This window comes from Diplotaxodon limnothrissa, linkage group LG15, assembly GCF_057381915.1.
Source record: "Diplotaxodon limnothrissa isolate DT_005_m linkage group LG15, D_limnothrissa_male_GT1.1, whole genome shotgun sequence".
Lineage (NCBI taxonomy): Eukaryota > Metazoa > Chordata > Actinopteri > Cichliformes > Cichlidae > Diplotaxodon > Diplotaxodon limnothrissa.
The window spans coordinates 24,457,201-24,463,200 of NC_140610.1; positions in this window are offsets into that span (position 1 = coordinate 24,457,201).

Sequence of the window (6,000 nt, forward strand, 5' to 3'; positions counted from 1 at the left end):
GTTTCGTAACATTAATGTTCTATGAACTCGTGAGTCCAGAAATCTGAATGTCATGAAAAGTATTTATTATTCGTGTATTATTATTTTACAATACAAGGTTGTTTTTTTCCTGATACTTCATGCAAACCACATTTCTCCAGGCCTGTCCTAATCAGCTTACTCAGTATCACTAGATCCAATGCTGCTCCTCCAGCAGAGCACACAAAAGTAGGAGAGACCAGAGATGCCATGGCTTAGTTAGGAGACTGTTTGCTTCAAGGCCACTAGAGGGTGCTGCCATAAAACTACAATAAATGAATTGACCTTTTGACCTGCTCACACTCTTTTATGCAAAACCCTGTTGATGTTACACACACACACACACACACACACACACACAAAGAGATTCTAGGTCTGACCAACCGTGGGCAAAAAGATGACAGTCAATAAAATTCTAAAATTTTATTTATAAACACAATGAATAGTAGTTAGAAGTCCAGTGTCCCATTTAGGTACAAAGTAAAAACACACAGTCCAAGGCCAGAGCCAGCTATGCCACAAAGCCAGTTGCACTCCACACGTTGTTCACTTCAACAGGGGTAGCAATTGTCCTCTGAGACCCACCACCCTGTAAGTAGAAAGCCTGCACAGAGCGACAAAATAAGACAATTCACTATATAATTCACAGCCCATCCATCCCAAACATATCAGATCATTAGAGGTTTTGTCACATTACATACCTGCACTGAGAGACAAAATAACACAGCAGTGTTTGTAATGTGGGCTATAAGTAGACTAGCATATCAGTGCAATCAATTACACCTGCCTCCAATTAGTCCAGCCCTTTTACAGTCATTGACTGGGTGAGAAAACATGAGCAAATCAACCCAAGAGACAAGCAGGAAGACTCTCTGAAGGCTCCTGTGGCTGCACAGGCAGTCTTACAATTACGAGGTTGGAGAGTTGTTGTTTCAAAATGTTCACACTGATTTCACATGCTCATTAACTCACAACCAGCTGACCATATATATTTCTGCTGCTGAGCTGCTTTTTGATGGAGATTTTCTGAATTTATTTTGCTACCATAAGAGCAGACTCCATGCTGAAAGCATGTGCACTGTCACTTGCAATGAGTGGCACTAATGACGCTAAATTTAATTACAGGTCATGGACAGCCTTCATAAATGCTCATATTACTCACCCACACTGAATTCCAGCACAGGTTCATCTGGGTCCTGACTATTTCCTGCAAAGTAACACAAACGTCATCAGAACATTAAGTCAGAGAAACAACATTTGGAGCTTTTGTACATGATAAATTATACTGCAGTAGTAAAACAAAGTCAAGCAGCAGTACATTTATTAAAATCACCTTCAGCTGTAATATTTAAACTGATTTAGTGTCAATTTAGATTATGTTTAGATTAAAATGAAACTAGTACCCTTGTAATGTCTTTTTAAATTAGAGGTAAATATTTGTATATTTTTTACATAATATAATTATATTTACTGGATTTTCTCTCTATTGTAGTTTAGTATTATAGTTATTACTTGTTTTTTTATTGACTTGTCTTGTTTTTACAATGATTTGCTCTGAATGCAGCCTTTAAAGAAAAGACTATCTGTTCAGTAACTATCCATCAGACTGGGTCCATGTTACCAGCCAAATGGGTAATAATTAAAGTAAGTTTTGAATTACGTATATTTGGGTGTTTAGGTGACACTTTTGCAAAAAATATATATATAATTAGGTTTAAAAGAACTAAACATGTATGTATTTAAAAACAATAAGTGTGTTAGAATTACTACAGCAACAGCTTGTAGCTCACTGTACTATTTTTGAGCACAACTTTGGTGCTTTTGCCTCATTTTTAAATCAGTGATCCCAGTAGCACAGTCTAAGCAGAGACCTCAGTGCTTGGCAAACAATCAATAGAATCAATATAATTATTAAAAAGAAACAAAATAAATGCCAACCATATAAAAAAAAACATAAACTTAAGGAAAAAACTAAACTTGATTTTGTGTCTTTAGGCTATTGTTAACAGCAAGCATGAGGTTAGTGCATATGTATTATTATTGGAAAGATTACTGCAAAGAAAAAAAGGTTGAACCAGGAGGGGGCGATATTGCTCTTCTTACCATGAGTTACATGCAGGCTATTACTTACCATGTCACTCACATTTATTTCACAAAACAGCTGAACCCACTTAATTCGATTTAATTGTATTTATGCAGAGCTGAATCACAACAACAGTCTCCTCGAGGTGGTATAGATTGTAAGGTAGAAAGTCTACAATTAAAAAGAAAAAACCTCAATACAGTGGGAAGGAACAACTCACTTTTAACAGGAAGCACCCTCTGGCAGAACCACGGTCAGGGAGGGGCAGCCCGCTGCGACCCTTTGGGGATGAGGAGACGAAAAAGGGGACAAAAGACACACTGTGGACGAGAGCCAGAGATGAACAAGAACTAATTATTGAATGCAGAGAGGTGTATAAACACATGGTGGGAATCCCCCAGCAGGGTAGTCCCAGGGTAACTAAGGGAGGATTCATGGTCACCTGATTCAGCCCTAGCTATATGCGTTGGCAAAAAGGTAACTTTGAAACTTAATCTTAAAAGTAGAGATAGTGTCCGTCTCCTGCATTCAAACTGGGAGCTGGTTCCACAGAAGGATGATCCCCTTCTACTTCTAAATATCCTAAAAACCACAAGGAAGCCCACAGTCTGAGAGCAAACTATCAAACTACGAGGTCTTTAAAATAATATGATTATTCAAGACCTCATGTGTGATGGGAAGGATTCTGAATTTGATGCTGGACCCACAAATCATAAAAGAGAAACACTAACTCACACACACCAGAAAGTGCCAAGAATTATAATTATATGTAATTTAGTTTTGCGTTCCTTTATAATGCTTTCAACTATACAAATAAGACACTTCATGGGGGCGCCTGAGCCTTGTAGACACAACAAATACTGAACAAACCTCATGCGCCCTGTTGTTGACAAAACGATAAAAATGAATGTGTACTTCTGTCTTATTTAGGTCATTTTTGTAGTTTTTGTAGACAGACTACTGTAATTTCTCAATAAAATGTCGCTTATTATCGCTCACTCTCAAGAACAAAAACGTGAGTAATTTCCCAGTAGCTCACCATATTTGGGATCTTCTAACATCCACACTTCATGTTTAAACGGTGGTGCGGAGGCGGTGTACCGTCGCAGGCCGGATGTAGCATTCAGCGCGGTGTGCCTTTTTTTTCAGTTGCTAAGCAACAGATTTGTCCCGCCCCTTTCGTTATGACGAGCCGGGCCAGTCCTTTGACTGGTGACGTTACAAAGAAACGTCAGGTGACGTTACAAAGAAACCTTAAACCGACCTTATATATAGACCTGGCTGTTCAGTTGAAACGCATTCACACAGCGGGACAGCAGCGCTTTAAACGTTCAAACACGGAGTTTAACACAAAACAACATTTTAGACATAAAAAACAAAAAAGTGAAATGGCAAGCTCGAACTGTAACACAATGACAAATGATGAAACAGTTCAGACCAATGGGGATAATTCTACAGTATATGCTTTGGTATCCCTCTTGAATAACTTGTTCAGTAGTTTTTCGATCAAGCAGTGGGGAGAGCTTATCTCAGGCTATCCGGATTGCTTCACTGCTAAGCGGCTTGTAGGTTTTGTAGAGGAGGTAATGGACCTGTGTGCACAGTCAGTAGCAGTATCACCACTGAGGTCTTCCCAGAACTCCCCTGTACATGAAAACTGTTCTGTCCACACCACTACTGGCAAAACGGTTTTGTCACGTGTGAAATTTTTGGACGATTCTGCTGAGCAGGAGTTTGATACAGCACAGAATATAGATGTTAACAGCCAAGAAACAGCTAACACAGAAGAAAGCTGTCAAAATGCTGACCAACACAGTGCTGCAAAAGCAGAAAACAATCCAATTCCAGATCCCCAGCAGCAGAAATCCTGTGTTGAACATGAAGCCAGCATCCCACCGTTAACAAACGTAAGTCAAACGGAGTCATATAAAAAGATACAGCATCACAGATCTTCTGTAGACTGTGAGCCACCTGAAAAAACCTTAGACTTTGAAAGATGGTTAGAGACATTAATTCAGGCTGTGCTTTCAAAGCTTGGTAAACTTTTAAAGTGCCCTCATTCTCACCAAAAACGTTTGTTGGATCTACTCTTGGACAAATTCAAGGGGATGGATTTGCATTTAGACCGAAAAGTGCAGAATTATTTTGACTGCATTGCTAATGCGATTTTCACTGATATTTGTGACAAATTACATAAATTGTCACTAATATCATTGAAAATGGGGAGGAGTGGGGAGGAGGATTCAATGAATTTAATGGAACAACCAATATTTAATATCATAACTACTTCAGTATTCCAAGAACACCTGTTGGCAGTAACAGTTACTGATAGACTGGAATCATATGAAAAGAAAGAAAGATGCAGATTTTCAGTGGAAATCTTTGTGGAAGGACTGATTTCCCAGGTTTCAAAAAAATCAGGCACAGTCTTCAGCATTGAAAGTGCTGAAGCTATCTCCAACCGGCTTACCATGAAAATCTGGACTGAAATCAGGGCCAGATACGACAAAATCCCACCAGAGAAGTTCAAGAAACTCAGCGAGAGGGTTTTCAAATCCCTCTGTAAAAGATGGAAGCATGCATCTTTGGTGACATTCTGGCAATTAAACTTCCAAGATCTTGATGAAGATATTGTTAAAACTTTCAAAAGAAAGATATTCACAGAACCAAGTTGCATATCTAAGTGCTTCTCATCGGTGCGGGCATTTTTTGGGAGGTGTAAGGGAAGAAACAAAGTTTCCACTTTATAGTGACATCGTGATATCAACAGCAAAATATTTTCTAAAACTCACTGGACACTTTAAATGAGCTAGTTTTACATTTAGATCAGATCAAGTCATTTTTGAAATCCCCAGGAATGGTCGCGGCAGATGGCCACCCCGCCCTGAGCCTGGTTCTGTCGAAGGTTTCTTCCTCTTAAAAGGGAGTTTTTCCTTCCCACTGTCGCCTCGTGCTTGCTCAGAGGGGTTTGTTCTTTTGGGGTTTTCTTTTTAATACTGTAAGTTGTTACCTTACAGTGTGAAGCACCTTGAAAACACCATTGTTTCCTTTGGTGCTATACAGATTGAAGTGACTTGCACTGATAACATAACTAAGCTGGGACTTTAATTTAACATCAATAAAATTATAAAAATATTACATCTTGATTTCTGCTTGTTTTCATTGTCTGTGACTTAATGAATACAAATGTGTAATTTAACAGATTCTTTCTTTATGTTAGTCTGACCGGTGATTCCACGTTGGCCTTAGGTGTTGGCGCGGATACGCTGCAGCCCCTGAGCCATTAATGGCCCAGCACACTACAGTAAAAACAAAACAACAGCCATCTGTCCAACTAGGAAAGGAAAATAATAAACTGCCTCCTTGGAGGCAACCTGACTCAAAACAGTTGCAGTCCAACTCAGACCGACTGCAATCACTCTCAGGCAGATTGATGAAGATCTGCAAATAACTGTTGTCTAATTTATAAACGCAGACAGATTGCCAACACGTCTGTTCACAATAGAGGACTGTACTTACATGGTTGCAAACTGGTTGTTATCTTGCTTATATGAAAACATTGCTTTGGAGCAATGAAACTCAAACACATTCATTTTTAAAATGCTTCAAAATGAAATTTTGAAGCATTTGGCTTTATGCTTTGAAAGTGCCGTTGTGAGTGGGAGTGTGAAATCCTTACTTGATGTGTTCCCTTTGCCTTTACTGTTTTCAGTTTTATCAGTTTTCAGTTTTATTTGTCATATGCAAGTTAGCACAGGGTCAACATTGCAATGAAATGTGTTTGACGAGCAGCAGTCACTCAGCAGCATGGTACAGTAGAAGAAAATATAATAAAATATAATAAAATAAAATAAAAAATAGAAAAATAGTAAAGAGCAAAATATTTGAAAGACGTGGTA